General features: G+C 31.6%; 1 protein-coding gene across 4 annotated transcripts in view; it reads right to left on the reverse strand.

Moving 5' to 3' along the window:
- The window catches only part of LOC130441063 (sphingomyelin phosphodiesterase), a 47,213-nt gene extending 28,608 nt beyond the window's left edge, over positions 1–18,605 (reverse strand). For 2 of the 4 annotated variants that reach the window (XM_056774564.1, XM_056774566.1), the window contains exon 1: positions 2,195–2,408. The gene's annotated coding sequence lies outside the window, so the exon portion shown is untranslated. Of the gene's footprint in view, positions 1–2,194; positions 2,415–18,254 lie in introns of those variants that run through there. The other 2 variants (XR_008909585.1, XR_008909584.1) reach the window with 2 other exon arrangements.
- Between the last annotated feature and the right edge of the window lie 1,490 nt (positions 18,606–20,095).

The raw sequence follows: 20,095 nt of genomic DNA on the forward strand, positions 1-20,095 counted from the left end.
ATTAGAATGTGAGCTGAACTTTCTCATTCGAGAGCGTAAACTTTTGGAAAGAAACAGATAATAACTGCATAAAACATTGCTAACCGGTCATAGCTTTCTTGCGAGATTATGGAGAAAATCAAAAACGTCTCAGAGAAGGGATCAGTACAAATAAGGTTAGGTTATGTACGGTTATATTAGTTCAAATTAATTTGGGTTAGGTTACGTTAGGTGATAGAGTGAACTACTGGTCTAATACTAGGAATTTCCCCAGGTGGCGGATAGGGAAACGCCTCTCAGCTATTAGTGGTAGGTACCGGAGGAATCCTGGGCGAACCAAAACCGTCGACATACGAAGACAAACTTTTTTTCAACTTGCTCCTATAAAACGAGGAGGGTGGTTTGGTGGAATGAAAGTCTGTCACAGGTACACAACTTTGTACAGACCAGCGCGCATTTTGACATAAGCTTCCACCTCCTCTACACTCTTAGTTTAAGATAGCAGCATTTCGTTCTTCTTCAAATAGAACACGATTTCGTCGTTCAAATGCTCCAATAAAGCTACTTAATAGTCGCTGTTTAACACAATCGATGAATAATGTAGCATACGTATCCCAAAATAATGATAACACAACCTTACTAGCTCTGCTATGGATTGTTCTGGGGCAAAGCCTAAATAACGTTTATCAAGCCAAGCATTGTCTTCAATAGTATTGTTTCCTGTCAAAGCAATGCTTTATTAACACACGACATTCCTTTTTATCAATTATTTCAAACTAACAAAAGTTACTTCCTTCCAAATGCTACAACTTACAAACTAATAGTACGACAACTGTCAAATTTATAAGCGTGTCTTTTAAAAAGTTTAATATTCGTGGGTCCATCTATCTGTCACCGTAAGAACTTTTCAGTTCACCTAATATGAGTAATAATTTAGTATGATCTGGAAAAGTTTAAAAGTAATTAAGGTTATGTGCATCTTAACATTAATGTAGTTTTAAGCACCTATTATTGAGATTTTAGTGAACTGACATATATTACTAGTAGTTAAAAAACTAGATCAATATATCTGAATTATGTAACTTTCGTTTCCAAAAAAATACATGAGAATTTTTCCACAAACCATCTGAAATTTCAATCAAATTACTTTTTCCAATTTTTCTACGACTGACGGTCTGTGTAAACAGGAAAGCGTTCTGCGTTAGGCACTCTTCACACATCGACGGTTGCCGTTTATACGGATGTCGATGTTTCACACGAATATCTAAATATTTATTATTAAATTTTGTCTTTATTTATTAATTATGTATTACACAAATCTCACCTAGCCACGCCACTGCATTTATGTTTACGATTCGATGTTTTCATTGGTAAACAGTGGAGATGATGAATCCACGTGGACTGAAGGTTTGTTAGATGTTTACCGAATTTTATACGGAGAGTTAACATTATTTTTCATTTCTTAATTTGGTATGAGTGTCGTGCGAATTTGTGAAATATTGATTGTTCCTCGCCTATCTGTCTTCTGTAATTGATATTGGAAGAACATAATATTCTAGTGTGCGATAGGCCGCCTTAACGGAAATTCCAAACCCTGTCGACTTCCACGGTCGCAACACGGATACGGAACGATTCCAACAACATGTGAACCTTCTGATACGCGTCTATATATTAGTGAACCGCAAAGATATCCAACCAGATGTCTTCGGTGAACCATCACGGAACCGTTTACAAGGAAAGCTAGCCTAGCACAGCACCACCAAGCATAACAAGACTATATGTAACGTACATGAAAAAACACAGTGTAGTTTTTGCAGGCCTAGATGAAATAAATATTTTCCTTTGTCTAAGTTGAATTTTCTATTTAAAAAACACAATTTTTCCGCCTGGAAGTGAAATACCAAAAAATCTTTTTTCTTCTGTATATGTCTTATAAAAACACAAGAAACGTGGATTTTTAGCAGGATGAAATAAGCAATTAAAAAATGTTATTTTGTGAGATTGAAAGTAATTAATGGCATTGTTTTGGCTATATAATAAAAGTATTGTATCTAACCAATTTTAAATCATTTAAAACTTATAAATATAACAGATCATTCTTTTAGTAGTTCTATTATAAACAAATTATATACCCCTACGCCTTTATATCACAAAACTTAGAATAGATTTTATAAATTTTTTTAACAAAAATTATAAATCTAATTAAAATACTCACAATATCGACACTTTTTCTTGAAACAATTTCACGATTAAAAAAACTATCTATTAACACAAATTATGATACGACCCGAAATTAATGTCCGCAAATGACCGGCCACAAACCGGAATTTAAATAAATTAAAAAGCTATCGAATTATTTTGACCGAACGACTCAATTTATTTACTTCTAACATTCATCTACACATGCGTTGTGCGCAAAAAGTCTATAGTAATTTAGTAATTTGTCTAATAAAGAGTTTAAAATAACTGCGAGCATTGTGAAATTGTATATTTATAAACCAAAATTATCATTATTTACTCTCATAATATTTGATAAGAATACAATAGATTGATCAACGTTATTCTAATATTTTAATTTCAATTTATTCTTTTAACTGTATTTTCATTTTTAACAAAATACACACCAACTTCATTGCGTTTTTTTATTCGCCGAAAGATAAAACTATGCTGGTGGGTTTAAACAATTATTGTTTGATCGGTAACTCAAGAAAAAACGCCGAAACAACCTTTTTTACCATGAGACTTCAGCTACTAAGCTACAAACCTCATATTTTACATCATACTTCCATAAATTTGAAGACCACGGTACGATGGAGAACTTGCACAGAAGTGAACAACGAAATGTTTTATACCTAAATAAGAAATTTGAAATCACTCTATGGATTTTGTGAGCACAAAATCATGCTACGTCTAGATGAACCATTGAGAGGCAAAAAACTATTACGACTCTTATGAAATTTTAGTTTTGAAAAATGAAATCTTTGGATATTTTTTTTTAAACCTTCAGTGTATTCCACAAATACTAATATTTTCAACAAAGCCTGCCTTTGTAAAACTAAGTTCTATCTACAACATTATTAATCTCTTAAAATGAAAAGTTTTTCTCATTTATTTGATTTAACTGCTTTTAACGGTGGATTTATACACAATGTTTCTTACTTAGTTACTTAATGTAATTGTACGCTTACACTTAAACTATTTACTAATCACTAAACTATACACTAAAAATTCTTACTACACTTATCAAATACTTAACATATTAATTTATGTAAACACACTGTTCACTTGTCTATCCCGATGTGTTCGGGATGACACGATACCGCTACTAAAAATGCACTATTTATACACAAAAGAAATTCTCGATTCTATAAAGTAAACGAAGAAAAATATACGTAAAAAAGTAAAAAAGCCTTTCTAGAAATTGGTTCTAAAAATAATATGAAAAAATCGCCACTGTATACATAAAAAGATGTAGGAAAACAAAACCAAACGCTTTCCGAGAAATTTTGCGCGCCTCATCAATTTTAGACTCCACCATAACCGACCAGGACCGGCTTCACGGTTCACGGACGAGTTTGTAGAATGTCAAACACATTTCATTAAATTCAAAATGTGTTTAAATACGATGTTAAGGTTAGAGGAAAAAGTTTATGCGATTCAGTATTATGGAACCGGCGAATGATCAATAAATATGGTTATTGCTTTATCCAGTGCAAGGTATCCAAATACTGTAAAGAATTAAAGTATGGCTTGGCGTTCGATCAAAAGATTCCTTACTACACATTCATTACCAGAAAAAATATATGAAAGCTTCCGATGGAACCGTTACTTTGAATTCAATAGATGCAGATCCCAAAATAGCACTCAGAAAGTAAGTACCCAGTTTTAACCTAAGAAAGAAAAGAAATCGAATGTGGGAAATGACATCAGAATGGAAAGAAACATCCTATAAATATCTGGGACATGAGATGCGAATTGGAAGAGACTAAAAAGGAGGATGGGACAGACATTGGCTGCATTTGGTGAGCTGGGACATGTATTAAAGTCCGATATAACATCTCAAACTAAAAGTGTTTGACCAATGCGTCCTCTCAGTAGTGATGGAGTGGTTCACGTTAGTAGTGACATTTGAAGATAAAAACAGATACAAAGAACAAAAATGACGGATGCAATTGAAAGGGTCAAACATTTAAAATGGAACTGGGTTGGCCATGTAGCAAGTTGGACGAATAGAATACTAGAATCGCATCCCAACTTCCAACTGGATCCGAGATGACCCGAACTGAACAAAATGGTTTAGGTTAAGAGCTATGTCCAGCAGGAGACGAGGCAGGCTACTAAATGATTAATGGTACTTAAGATCAATATGTTTTGTCATTTTGATTTGCTGGATTATTTGCTATGCTGATACATGCATTATTATCTTCATATATTATTATTTGCGAAGAATGTATTAATTTTATACCAATTTTTAAACTTCGATAGTTGTAGAATGTTTCATATATTGGAATTGCAAGTAATCTCATTAACAAAAAATCTGTTACTGATATAAAAAAAATATATGTAGCAGAAATTTATATACTCGCGTAACGAGCTTCTGAAAAGTAATTAATTTTTTTTTATACGCAAACCCATCGATAATAAATTCGATTTAATTATAGGATTCCTAAATTAATGATCAGGCGGATATGCATTTTCTAAGCGCCATTCAGACGTGTTGCCTAGAGGTTATTACCGAATTCTTTCAACTCTCAATGCATGTGAAAGTTTCCAAACAATTTATTACATCTTGAATGCCTTTTAAAACTGTAGATACGTGTAAATATTTTTTTTTCAGAGACGTAGAAATATAACACTTAGGTTATATTTCTACATGTTAATTGGTATTGAATGAAACATGTTTGGAAAGCTTAGATTTCCCTCTATTTTTCTACATAATTGCCGTTTTTGCCTGAGTCGTAGAATTGCTTCAATCGTCTTCTCTCAGTTTTTCGTCGGTTGTGATATCCCAAACGGTTTCTCAAAATGTTGAGGACTTGATGACATCAAGGACTACCTCACTGAGGTAACGAACCATCACCCTTTGATCTTCTTGCATTGCTTCTTCAACTTTCGAAATTATTTCGTCCTAAAACGATGGCCGGCCAAAATGATGATCATTTCATCTTGTTAGGAATGAATGTCTATCGGAGGAACGTTTTTTGCACACAAAAAACGAATCACATAGCGTAATTCTTACCTGGCATGAGAATCAAATAGAAGCTCCATCTTTAAAGGCAACGAAGACAAAAATGGACATTGTAGATAGCTCGCTAGGGTAGGAATTGGAATCAAGCTTCACGCCAGTCTCGCCAAATCCCGCCTAACAGCGTTCCTACTATCCACAGCTCCATGAAAACCTTATTTTATGAACAACCCTCGTATAAAGTCATGTTAGGGATTATCAAGATTCTTATTGTCGTTTTTTGCTTCAAAAAACCGGCCTCCGTAGCAACTGATTGTTTTACCGCCGTAATATTAGATGAAATTATTTCATATCAAATCAAAAAGTTCGATAATGTTATTTCAATATTCTAAATTATCGAACTATTATAAACAATGTCGACAGACATATTTTGCAACGTTTCATTCCCTGATAGGTATTTTCATATCACGAGACAAATTGTTGTTATTTTCAAAATTTATGTAATAATTTTATATACGAGGTGTGGCTATTAAGTAACCAGACTAATTACAGAAAAAGTACGCATGCACCAAAGATTAACGACTGTCAACTGTTTAGCCTGAAACCTACTCGAATAAGATATCTATTGTGTCTATAGACGAACCAGTGTAGCCGCAACCTTCGTCAATGTTTCACATGAAACTTTTTGAGTGGTTTAAGCGAGAAGATGTTGAAGATGATTCACGTTCAGGTCGCCCTTCTATATCAAAAACGGCTGAAAATATCGATCTTGTTCGATCTGAACATCATTTAACATGCGAAAAGTGTGTGCAAAGTTATGCCTCATTCCACACTGTCCTTCAAGAGATTTCTTGCCAAGTACAACATCTCAGTGCTATACCGCCCACCTTATTCGCCGGATCTTGCACCGTGCGAATTCTTTCATCTTTCCTAAGGTCAAATCGGCGTTTAAAAGAACAAGATTTGAGTTTGTTGCAGCTGTGAAAGAAAAAGCGTCGCGAATTCTGAAGGAACTGACAAAAAAAGACTTCCTACACTGTTTCGAATAATGGAATATTCGTATGCGAGAAATTTAGGGATAGGGAAGAGATATATTTTGAAGATGAAAATAAATAATTAACATATTATTGGAATATTGGAATAAAATATTTTATATCATCAGTTATTACTTTGGAAAAAATCCGTACGTCTTTGTGTTCAGTATTGAACTCATCATAGTTTTCTTCAACCTTCCAAGTGCAAGATGTCATTGCATCGGTGAGATTTAAAACCTTGAAACGTAAATAAAAGTGAAAAGCTGGGCTGGTTGTAGCGTAAATATGTGGCTACCGACCGAATTGAAAACGTCCATGAACAGGGTCACATCTTAAATTATGTTATTAAGAAATTATGAACACGTGTCTGTATGTCAATAAAAAATCCTCATCACGAAAAAAGGTTCAAATAAAAACTAAGTGCTAATGCACATGTGTGAAAACAACTTATTATGTAATAAAGCTGTTCGTTCCCTTATTTTGGAAAATATAAATAACGCCTGAAATGATCCAAGTTTTAAATTTAGAAGTACGTACAAATTTGTACAAGAAGATGATAGACACATGCTTAATAATTTTTATAACAATAACAGGTAAATTTTGAAATAAATGTTTCACTATAAGTGATTGTGGTACATTCTTTTCTCACTGTCAAACTTAAAAAACTCCTTCTATTTCTTGGTTTCTAATGTACTATTTTGAAGAAAAATGCTGATTTTTTAGACACAAAGATCAATTAACAAAAGCAATATAATTTCCACTTAAAAATGAATAGTTTTTGCACAAATACATACTTTTGAGGCTTGTTCATTTGACAATTAGGATACCACAAATGTATACAGGGTGTTCGGAGTGAGTAGATAATTGAAAATCTGTGACATAAAAAATTTTCTCATACGACCTCTCATTTCTGAGTTATAGACCTTTAAAGCTGCTAAATTAGAGCTTTTATTTAAGTATATTTTCTAAATTATACATTCGACTATTTTCAATCGTTTTTTAAGAAAAAGGTACTCTTTGATTAACTCGATCAAATTAATGGTTCAAGAGATATGTAGATTTTTAGATGGTTGTAGGGAACAAGGGAACCGTTCGCCATAAAGAGACATTCTAAAGAAAATTATTCATTGAAAATACAGTAATTAAACATTTCTAACAACTGTCTACTGTCGAACATCGTGTTACTTACATAAGGAAAAAATTTAAATGTAGAAAAATTTAGTTGGTTAACCTATAACTTGCCAAATAAAGAAAAAATTATAATTAACGTTTGAAGTGGGCACCTTACACTTCTACACACTTCCGGAATCTACGGAGGATATTTCTTTGAACTTGGAAAAGTATTCCAAGATGCCCTATAGCATCTCAAGTTCATTTTATCGATCATTTTTTCGTTTCTTGTATTCATCACTGTTGCATATACATACCAAGCTTTCAAGGTATCCCCAAAAAAATTAATCCATCATATTTAATTCAAGGAACATGGTGGCCATGTGAGTGGACCTCCCCGAGCAATCCACTCATTAGTAAAAATTTTATTAGGATGATTTTCTACATCATTTTGGAAGTAGAGAGGCCTCCATCGTGCATGAATCACATTTATCTGCGAATTTTTAGAGGAATATCACTTAACATGGGTGGGAAATCATTATGGAGAAAGTTTAAATATCGCTAACCATTTAGGTTATTATCAAAAAAATATGGATCTAATGAATTATTACCCGCTATTCCTGCCCACACATTAACACAAAATCGATGCTAATTCATTGTTTGAATTGTACCATGAGGATTTCCATCTGCCCATAAATGTAAATTAGAGGAATTAATAAATCTCGTGTGAAACCAGCTTCATCAGTTAACAGTATTTTTCCAACATATGTATTATCAACTCGTTGTTTATCTAACGAGCGTAAGTCAGTCTTGCTGGATAATCCTCTATTTCCATGGCATGGTATGCACTTTCTGAGAAAGGTGTGAAGAAGTTTCTCCTGGAGAATCCTATAAATAGTTGTCATTGATGCCTTAAATTGTAGTAACATTTTGCGTACGCTAGTTGTGGGATCGGCATCAACTACATTTAAAGCATTTTGCTCCAAAGCTGGTGTTTGTATAGTTCGTTGTTGATGATTTTCCATAGTTTGAAGTACAAATGTTTATTTATTTATTTATTAGTTCTCCAAGAGATCTTTAATTGTGTTTTAATACCTCCTGTCAGTTTTTTTAATAAATAATTACTTTTTATGATAATTTTTTCAGAATGTCTTTTTATAACGAACGGTTGGTTTCGTTGGCATGTACAAAGATCTAAAAATCTACACATCTCTTAAGCCATAAATTTTATCTAGTTGAATAAAGAGTACCTTTTTGTTAAAAAATCGATTAAAAAATGTGTTTTTGTTATCTTTAGATTGTACAAATTCTCCCTGGCATTCAGATAGTAGTGTAGAATTATTTATTCCGTCACGCTGCTTGGACATACGTAATCATCCATTAAAAATTCATAATATTCGAATGTATAATTTAGAAAATATACATAAATATAAGTATAAGAGACGTCTAATACAGCCCATTTTCTGAAACCTCCTTTGTATATGTAGTTTAGGGTCTCATATACCCCAAAAGATCTATTCTCTTTTCTTGCTGTGGCACTGGGGATGTTCAGAGGTTACAACTCAACAACAACAAGATGTGGTATGGCTTCATCTGCCAAAGGTTATTCATTTTCTATTTCATACGTCCCTATGTGTAGTGCTTTGGAGTTCCGTAGTTTTTCACATTTCTAAAGAATGTGTTAAGAGATTTCGTCCTCTACATAGCAGATTTTCCTACTTAGGTAAGTATACTTAAATAGATTCATAATTATTTCTTGCGCCTTATACCCGCAAGGGTAAAAAGGCTGATGATTAAGTGAGTAAGTAAATTATTTCTTCTATCAGTATCTGAAAGGTCTGAATAGATATACTAAACACACTATAAATTCTGCATGAATGAATAATTCATATCGTTAATAGAGTTTATATTTAAAAAAATGCTTGCGTCAATGTACTTATAAGCAATTCTAAATCGACGCACTAAAAACAAAGACTAACATTTATAAGGAAAGTTGTCTAACTGTTTCGTAAATACATTATCGACATATATGCGTGATATAATTTATAAAAACAGTGTTTCCTCATTCCACATTGATGCAATGCTCGTAAGAAACTAACAAACATTATTTTCTATTTAACAAAACCTCTTTTCTTTATAACAATTTGCATAGAATGCATTTAATCGATGTTCAAATGGCTTTTGACAATATTTTTTTCTGTTTTTGATAACTGTAATTATTAACAGTATATATACAAATGCTAATTCACATTTTATCCTTGACTTTGCTCCGTTGCTTGTTTTGAGTGAATCCGCGATCGCTGATCACAATTTTTATTTGAATTTTGTGGTATTTAAACACCTCACATTAATTAGGGCTAGTTTTATTTTGGAGCGAATTTAATTCACTTAACTAAGAGAAGAGAATGTTAAAGTAGTAATTTTTTTAACCTTTCCACAGAATTTATTCTTGAATTTAATTCGATGCTTTCCGCATGAAATTATGGACAACTTTGACCGGTTTCTATAGCATAAGCATTGTTATTTTATGAAAATATTAGATAAATTAAAATTATTCATCATTATAGACTTTATTGTTGTTAAAATAGTTAGAGACTTTCAAATAAGAATTTAATTTACTATCCTGCTATTTCTCACGCTGTTTTTAAAATTTTTCCACTTGCTAATAAATCACCAACTTAATTTCCTTCCTTTCAACGAAAACTTTTTTATACACTCTTTTTACCTTTACAGTCCATAAATATCACGTTATCAATTTTCTTCTAATAAATCGTGTAACTTGTATCCTAATCCAGGGCTTCTTAAACTTTTTTATATAGAGCGACCCCCTTCAAGCTTAGGAAATTTTAAACGACCCCCTCCTCCATATAAACGCTCAGTTGAAAATCGAGGAGCGCGTTGTATTTATTATTTTAAATGCTACTTCCATATTTTCATTTATAGGCCCTACATAACAGTTTTGCATTGCCACTTTTTTCAAAAAATAGTTATAATAAAACTGCAATAGTATTTTGTATGATTTTTATTTGTATTTATATTTGTACGTAGTGTGTATACTAATTTTAAAATTTTATTTATAATGATTGAAAAGTTTCAGATCTTTGCGACCCTTTTTCAGTAGTCTCGCGACCCACAGTTTAAGAAGCCCTGTCTTAATCTATAGTTAGACATCGGGTTGACTTTGGTGTTTAAGGTGTTGCCTAAAACTTATTGGATTCAATCATAGACATAGTACTAGTATCAATAGCTGTTTGCGAGTCTGATTCGAATCAGTTAAGGAAACTATCGCATGCGCACTTTCTACTTGTAGAACGTTCGCTAACCACCCGTTTTTATTTCTGTCAATTTTATTTCTGTGTAGTTTTCACTTGGAGTTACTGGTTATTTTTTCTTTAATTTATTTAAACGGTATATCATTCGAATTACTTTGTTATCAAACCTATCTCTGAACAAAGTGGAATTAGTTAAATATTTAAGTTTCACAATTTTCATTGATGATAAAACCAACTTAATCTAATATACCTACGTATTCGATATTGAATTCTGTTAGGCAAATTAACAAAAATTGTTTCAATTCTTTTCAGATTTCCCATGTTTATTTGTATACTTTTTGTTAAGAGTCTCAATTTGTTTTGTAATTTTCTTATCAAAGTAATCGATTCAGTTATGGAAACTTGAGCAATTTGAATTCTCACAGAACAATTATTATATTTACGATATACATGTGGCTCATTTTCCAGTTATACAAATCAAAAAGCGGAAGTGCTTCTTCATACTCACAGTAAAAATTACTGTTACCTAATATGACTCATGAACGTATTCGGTATTAAGTCGGTTTGTTATATACCTCGCCTTTATACTCACAATTTAATAAACTGAATTAAATTGCCAGGAAGTAACAGAACTTTATTTCATTCTAATTAAGTTTTACCTTGTATCTAGCAATAACGATACCATCTGATGAGATTTCTGAGAGGGAGAAAAGAGACTAGAAACAATAAACTTTATAAACTTTGACATTAAATTATCGTAATTAACTTTAGTATTTCTTAGAATAAACTCATTGATATACATACATGGTATATAAAAATTGTCGTATGATTTAAATCTTATAAATAGGAAATTGGTGATTCGAATCAGCGTGAAGCAAATTTCATTCATTTAGTTTGCAAAATAATTTTACTTGAATGAAAGCAATAAAACTAAGGTTAATATTCATAAATTATAACCATCGTCTTAAAAATATAGAGTATTTTTTTTTTAAATTCCTGGTTCTTAATAATAGTTGGAAATAGGGGTATTGCTCAATTTAATTTATTATTGGACTGTGGTCTTGAAATTATGGAATCAAAGTAGCGAAAAAGTAAACGAAATACGAAAATACGAAACAGTTTCACCAAGACTATGAATTGATACACAAATCGATGGTAACTATGATTAAATTGAACGAATTACACTTCGAATTGCACTCACATCCACAGTATAGTTCAGATCTTGACTCCAGCTCAAATGAAGAAGCAATTGATGAAACTGAAGTCTATTTTGAAGCAAAAGACAAGCACGGCATCGAGAAGTTAGAGAAGCGTTGGAATGATTGTATTACTAACGAAGGAGATTTTTGGCAAAAAAGTGTTTTTCTGAGTTAGTCACACGACTTATTGGGTAATGGTAACTGCACTGAAATGCCATCTTGTGGCGATCAACTACTGTACCTTAGGGTGATTCCGAGAAGAATGAGACAGATACTGTAAATAATATAAACAGTTAGTATATCAAAATATAGGCAAAAACTCAAAAAGCACCAATAAACGTTCTCAATTCAATCCCACATATTCAGTGTAATGTTTATTCAATGTTTATTAATAAAGAAAATGAGTAATTGCATTTGAAATTTTTATAACATTGATTTGGGTAATTAACAGAATTTATGAATAAAGTTTTGTATCTGTATTTATATCTTAGTATCATTTTTATAATCGCAGATAAAATATATTATTCAATTTGCTGTAATAGTCATTACTCATTTGATGAATAACAACTTCTTCTGCCTGAGTTAAGCTCAAAGACCGAAAACGGCCAGTGGCTATTCTGATTTAACCAGGACCCGAATGAAATTATTTTAGATTTAGAAGACGTCAGGTCACTCAATATAATGCTGCTTATTAATAATCATTTTGTAACAAATTAGTACAACACTAATTATTTGAATAAATGTTTAATGACAACGTTTTCATATATGTTTTATGGTCCTATGGTCAATAGTTAATACAACTAACCTAACCTAACCTCAAAATGCCACCACAATTTCTCATGCAAAAACAAATAGGTGGACTGCAGTGAAGATTGATTTTAGTAATATACTTTTTAATATTAAATCGACTGTATAAACTTATATTAACTATTGACTATATGGATATAAAAACGTTGTAATTAATCATTTATTCAAATAATGAGTGTTGTTCTATTTTGTTACCCAATGATTATTAATAAGCAGCATTATATTATGTGAGCTGACATCTTCTAAATATAAAATAATTTCATTCGGGTTCTGGTCATGTTAAACAGCCACAACGCGTTCTGGCAATCGCAATGCACACAGAACTTCTGAAATGTCATTCTAATAAACTCTAAAAAGCGATTCCGATGGATACAAAACGGAATATTTTCTATAAAATTGAAATGGTATACAACCTGAGTGATGGTAAGTTAGAAAGTACGACTCTCGCTAAAATAACATTGTTGTTATGTTTATTGAAGAGTACAACGTATCTACTTAAAATAAGGACACCTTCGATCTCGTTTAGTGGGTTTTCCTTATGCGTCATACTTTACATTCTCGTATAGTAGCATCCGTATTTAAATGTTGGTGTTTTCTTATTCAAATTATTTGTTTTTTCATCTTTACGTATTAAGTTTATAAGAGCACTTAGAATTCACAAAAGTGGATTCAATTCGGTTCTATACTTGACGGTGTATCAGGGTTATCGGTAATTCAGGTTTCCACTGTATCAACGGATGTTGTTGCTGATTCTTTCAGAACAATATCAGCAGATATCGATATTAAGTTACTGAAATAAAATATATCAGTCTTGTTTTTATTTTTTATTTCATATCTATGATATGTTGATATGATTTTGATTTATTTTTGAACATAATTGTTGTTTATGTGATCTATATCTAGAAATTGATATATTGAGCTTGAGATATAACTCTTTTCGTCTAATAATAATCAGCATCGATTTAATACTGATACTGTTATGAAAAACAATCCACGGATGCTGAAATTACAATTACGTTTCTGAGATCAACCTTCTTTATATTAAATATTTTAAAAATATGAAATTTCCATAACATTATACAGCTTCTAACTATAAATTTCAAATAATGAAAGTAGAATGCGTAGTTTGCGTTCTATGTAAGTTTAATGAAGTGCTTATTTGGTGCGTGGGTTTCCAATTAATACACTGGAAGAAATGCATGTGATGTTAGTACATATTTATAAGGATCAAGCAATGATCATCGTGTGTACGAGTAGTTCGCCCGTTTTCGATATTTCTGATACCACCCGTAATGGAAGACCAGTGACCCCGGACAACTACAAAAGCATTGGAATCGTAGATCATCCATTCACTGTTTACATAATAGATGATGACGGTAAAGCATGGGACGGCATTTTCCTGATAATCACCTTTTAAAATGATCAAATTATATATTCCCACAAAGTTTTTATTCTTATTCGAAGTCTCCCTGGAACTTGACTGCAGCCTAAAAGAATATTTCTTGCAAACTTTCCTGGATATGGAAAGGGAATATTCATAACAATCTTGAGAAAAACAAGATGTGTAAAATGTGATTCGGACTGTTACGTTTTAAAAGTGGTCACTAAACCATAAAGGTTAGTAACGAATTCAAAAAGTAATACTCCGTACACAGTGAAAGATGTTTCCAGTTGATGATATGTGTAGAAAAGCCTTTTTCAAATCATCAGGAGGCCTCTCGTGTACAATATGTGACAATAACAAAAAAAAAATTATCTACCGCCTGTGGTTTACACTTTATAATTGGTACAGGTTTCTGGAGGATACAGTGTGTTCATAAAATAGTTCATACCCGTAGATTTTTAATTTTAGTTAGGATTTTTGAAATGATAATTTCATGTATTGTGCCCGAAATACAACAAAGTCTACTCAATTCTTTTAAATGAAAAAATTAAACATATTAGTAGAAGTAATTGAACTTTTATGTAAAAATATGAAAAATGATCGTACTTTGTAAAACAAAAGAAATAATAAAAAACAAATCAATAATTAAGTTGTAAGCTAATGGTTTTGAATTAGGACCATTTGATTCGTTAATTGTACTTAAGTTATGAAAAACTGGAGAAAGGAGATATCAACATGATTTTTAATAAACATTTAGTAAGAATCATATTCGTTGGTACTTTCCTTAAATTTAACTTTTCTTAAGCTACCTAGCTTAATGGGGATAGTACGTTAACTAAAGTGTTTCAATTGTATTTATTCGCAGATATTCCGGTGCACTTAAGAACATTATAATCTATATATAATATCTAATCTATCCATATTATTCATGTCTTGCTTTCAAACCATTCTCCGAAATCTAAGCAAATGGTAATTATTTGTTTTAGTTATTTATTTCAACTTTACAGATTTCTAATTTTCTTGAACTGTCCCGAATAGCTTTCGTGATCTGATACGGCTAAGACCAAGTTGCAGTCTATATTTCAAGGTTTTTCGCATAGGATGGAATCTCAATATACATATTTTTTCAAACGACTTTGCATATTTTCTTTGGATTTTTTATCTAGGTCATCGGATTAACGGTCCAAATTGATTAAAAACTTTACTCTAGATATTCTATGACTACTTTACTCCTATTTTAAATATGTGTTTCAATAGTAGACAAAAAATATAAATTCCATTATAAACAAGGTTTCTTTACCAATATAACACAAATCAAATCGAAATTAATCTAAACATTTTTCGAGCAATCTATACAATATAAATTGCGTGTTATCAGTGAATATAGATTCTTCTAAAACTACTTTCTTTATTTAGACACCAGATATCACGTTACATAATTTGCTAAATATTGTTAATTAATATTTTTTAATGTTTAGTTATACTAACCAATATTTTCGTTTAGAAATATAATATACGTAACTGTAAACAATTATAATGCATGCGAAACATGTTCAAAATTCAATAAGATAGTTCTTTAATAGTACTTTTGACCCCGTTTCACCTTTAGTCAAAAAGACTGGTAGATAATTAGTATTTCTCCTTTTGATTCGATCAAGGAGATCAAGGCCAGATTGCACTTAAGAAATTTGATATTTACTGTTATTATAGATGTTACGTCATATGGAGGATCCTAAAAAATAAAGAAGAAAACGAAACAACGATAATCAACAAGATACGAAATATCAAAAACATTCAAGACAACGAGAGGATTGATACAAGGATGTGAACTAAGCCCAATGCTCTTCTCGGTTGTTTTTGATATTGGAAATAGCCTTTGGAGATGATTTGGTAGTAAAGGCTAAGGACGAAAGAACCATTAACAAAAACTGAAGAATGTTATGCAAGTTTTGAAAGTATGACGATAAATGAGAAGAAAACAAAGACGTTGATTATAAGCTTTGAGCACCTAGGCACCTAAAAATAACGGAAGATGGAAAAATCGAAGAGGAAATAAAGGAGTAAACCAAGGCAGCAGGAAGACTCTTTGAAAGCATTGAAAATACATTCCTGGTAAAGAAAGAGATATTGAAAGAAATAAAAACACAAATTTTCAAAAAAGTAGTCACTCTTCTACTCGTTTTCAGAGAAGCAACATGAGGTACATTGCAAAGACAAAGAAATAAGAAACAGAGCATGGAGATGAGGTATCTAAGGAATATAGAAGGAAAGAGGAGACATAATATAGATAATAAAGTAGAAGAAGCGTAGTTAAGATGATTTGACCAAGAAGGGTAAAGAAAGAAAAGAGTGGAGGATAGGACTTTGAAGATGTGAACTAGATACTACGTAACTAAATTCCTTACAACTGCAAGTTATTATTAACTATTGCCGATAATGCTTACTACTTGCTTAGACCTAAGAAAATGTCAATATATTGGGAACTTCTACGTAGATGCCAACGCCCGGTTAGTTAAATTTTGAAATAGTATAGTCAAATTTTGAAACATAATCAGTGAAATATACCACCCGCTACATGCGCATGGAACACACAATGTTTTACTTCTCTCATGCAATAAATTGTGGCGACCACGCCATGTGACTTTGCATTTATAATCACTTGATATAGTACAGAACAAATTTTCTCAATAAAACGATAATCTGTCCACACCTGACTAGTCAATACTTGACCCAGGAAATTCCAAGTAACCTTCTTAATTTCCAAATAGCATACAATTAAATTCATCCTCCCCAATATACCTGACTTTGGGAAAACCTGCTTTTCGTTCCATACTTACACGAACCCAGGCGAGGCGTTTAGAATCGTGCAGAAATTCATTCTGTCTTAAGACCGCGACTTAGTTTAATCTTTCGATGTATAAAAATTTGTTAATATTTTGTTGTAAAATTAAGTTATCGAACTTTGTTTATTGTACGGTCTCTCGACTACCCTCGACACTCAGACTAGCGCACATAAAACGTACCAACTCTGATCTGATTCTTTATCTTTACGTGACATTATAACTAACGAGTTTGAATCTATTTTAGTGTAGCTACAGTAGAAGCCCCAATTCGGGAGAGTCATATATCATTATTTATTATTGGTTTACAATGTAGATGTACCAAATATTATTTTTTCCATTGTGGGACAGCAGGATCAGAGAACATAATTATGTGGAAAAAGAATGGCTACAATAAAGATGAAAAGCTCTGTGAAGACGCTAAACAAGAATTGTGATGCATGCTAATTAGTACAGAAGGAAAACTAAAAGAGGGAATATTTGTAATCCCAGAGATCCGTAAAGTTATAAAAGATCCTCAGTTTGAAAGTCTCTTAACGGAGAAGTTACTTGAAAGTCATTCAAAAAGATTCTCAAGTTTTGGGGACTGGAAAATGTGAAAATTATTTATTATTAAAATTAATTTCGAGCTGCAATCTTTAGATACCGCAATGAAGTTACGTGAAACATTTCTTTGTTATTTATTAAAATATCTTCAAAGTTGGAGAGACGTCCCTGGCTCAATATGTATAATTAATTCGTATATTTCACTAATTATGAAATTAGATAATACTCATATAAGGGCAATATCAAAATTGAAAATATAATTATTATTATATAGCTGCGTTTTTATAAATCATTTTTTTTGTTAAACTCTTCTTCATATGTGTTAAAAGTGGTATTTCTTGAAAAGGAAGATTGTATTTATTCTACACAAACATTCGAAATAATAGAGTCAGTGACCGCGCATTTTCTATTGTTCATTTCTTGACAGTTACTTTAAGGAATCTTCAAACTCATGTTTAAATAATATATTTCAACGAGAAACATCTTTCCACTCCTCTAGTTAATTTAAAATTTCTCGGACTATCTCAATTAATATAGAGGACTATTTCTTGTTTTAATAAAAACTATACTTGATTAGATTCATATTCCTTTTATATAATAATGCAAAACTGCTGTTGTAAACTATTTCGTATATGTTCGTTAGTTTATAAACATTGCAAAAATAAATAAACCGTTATATTTTTAAAACTAACTTAACTACTCTTCTAAATAATGAAATAAGAACTGAATCTGGTTTCAATGAATCCTACTGATTTAAACTTGTTTTTAAAGAAAAAATTACTTAAATTTACAATTTTTTTTAACTTCACTCATTAAATAATTTACAGTTATCTTTAATCTAAAGTAGAACTCGCGAAAAGTAGGCCCCGATCAAAATACTGCTAGCATATTATCTTACCTTATAGTCAAAATAAATTTAAAATAGAAATTTTATGGTACAATCACTTTTTTCCACAATTTATCAAGTCACTTAATAGGATAACATTGGGTCGATGCAGTTTTGAAAAATATTGACCGTAGATACGTCAGCGATCTTTACAAATAGAAAGTTCGACGTGCTTCAATGTTGACGCGTTTGAGTCAAGACTCGGACTGGGGTTTGAGATGCCTATTGGCGCGACATTGATTGTGGGTCAAGTTGTCCCCCCAAACACCATCAGGTTTCACCAAAAGAATGCCCCGAAGACGGTTCTACCGCGAACTCTGCAGAGTCTAGATAAGTAATGGATGGCGTTGTCAAAATTAATAAGATCACATTACGACGCAACGAAAGTTTTGTTTGTTTCGCGAATGAGTATTTTTATTTTGTTATTTTTAGAATAAGATTGTCAATTGAAATAAAACGTTTAGTATACAAGGTACGAAGGGGTAAACTTTATTATCAAATTTCTGCCAAATGATTTAATAACGGAATTCATATTCTGGGAGTAAATTTAAGATATTGGGTTAATTAGTTTATACATATAAATATAGGTGACGACGTATTTTCAAAAATGTTAAATTATTTCAAAATTGCTCTCATAACTGTTTTTGATTTATTAAAAATCTAATGTCTCTATTGAGAGTACTACATCTATATTTGTACGTGTCACGTTGTACGGAGAGCGCATGTGAGGAAGAGTTTATCCGCACGACGTGTGCCTTAACAGGCTAAGATTATATACAGGCCCCAGTTCTATGTGAGATGTTGTATCGTACAGATGCCTCTTTTATTGTTTTTATTAACAGGCAATAAAGCCTTTTTTATTACGAGTGATTTATTTGATTACTCATGTACCTTAACAGTTTCCAAACCAATATTTTATCCTTAGGATTACCAAAATTTGTTTTAAAGTACGTATTGATGGATTTATGTATATATTTTCAAATGTACTCAAAAATATTTTCTGGTCCTTGCTTATAAACAGGATTAGAATGTCACAATACAAATTTCTACTGTTTTCGCTTTGATTTTGGGAAATGGTGGTTTGACGAAACCTCTCTATGAACTTAACCTCATTTTTCCTATCATAACCGTCAAATACAGCTATATATTCAATCTAAGTATTTTCCTTTCAATTTTAAGTGGGTAATTAATAAAAAGATTCATCAGAAAAATTGATACCGGCTATTTTGTGTTGGATATCGTCGTGTGCCTACATGTAACGGTGTTTATTATTAATACTTCAAATTCTAACCTAGAAAAACTAGAATGAGAAAAATACTTGATTGAAAATGGAGCTGTACTTATGATCATTACGGGAAAATTGTAGATGAGTTGATTAATAGTGAAACAGTTATGAAATATCTCCATTAAACCTCTTTCCAAAATCAAAACGAAAAACAGAAGAGATCTCGTTTGTTAAAAATATTATCTAATCCTTTTATATAAGTAGTTTATAAATGCAACAAAAATTCAAAACAGTTGTTAGGTAATCCCAAGGATAAAATACTAGATTTGGAAAACAGTGGTACTCATAGAGTTAGCCGTAATAATTGTGACAGAAAGTATACTGGGTAAACTAGGAGGTCGAATAATTTTCGGTTTAGAAAGTACCAACAGAAAAATAAGAATTGGCGAGCACGCTGTTAATAATAATCAATGAATAAATATAAATTTTTGGATTCTTGTAAAAACTCTAAGGTTCACTACAGTTCCCTTTTACACTTTTCAATTTACACCAGGCTAGGAAATTGGTATATGCAATATCGTACTGCTGAGTGGATTTTTTTAGGTAGGGATTCCTAAGTTTCTCTTGT

The sequence above is a fragment of the Diorhabda sublineata genome, chromosome 3, assembly GCF_026230105.1.
Source record: "Diorhabda sublineata isolate icDioSubl1.1 chromosome 3, icDioSubl1.1, whole genome shotgun sequence".
In the NCBI taxonomy this organism is placed as follows: domain Eukaryota; kingdom Metazoa; phylum Arthropoda; class Insecta; order Coleoptera; family Chrysomelidae; genus Diorhabda; species Diorhabda sublineata.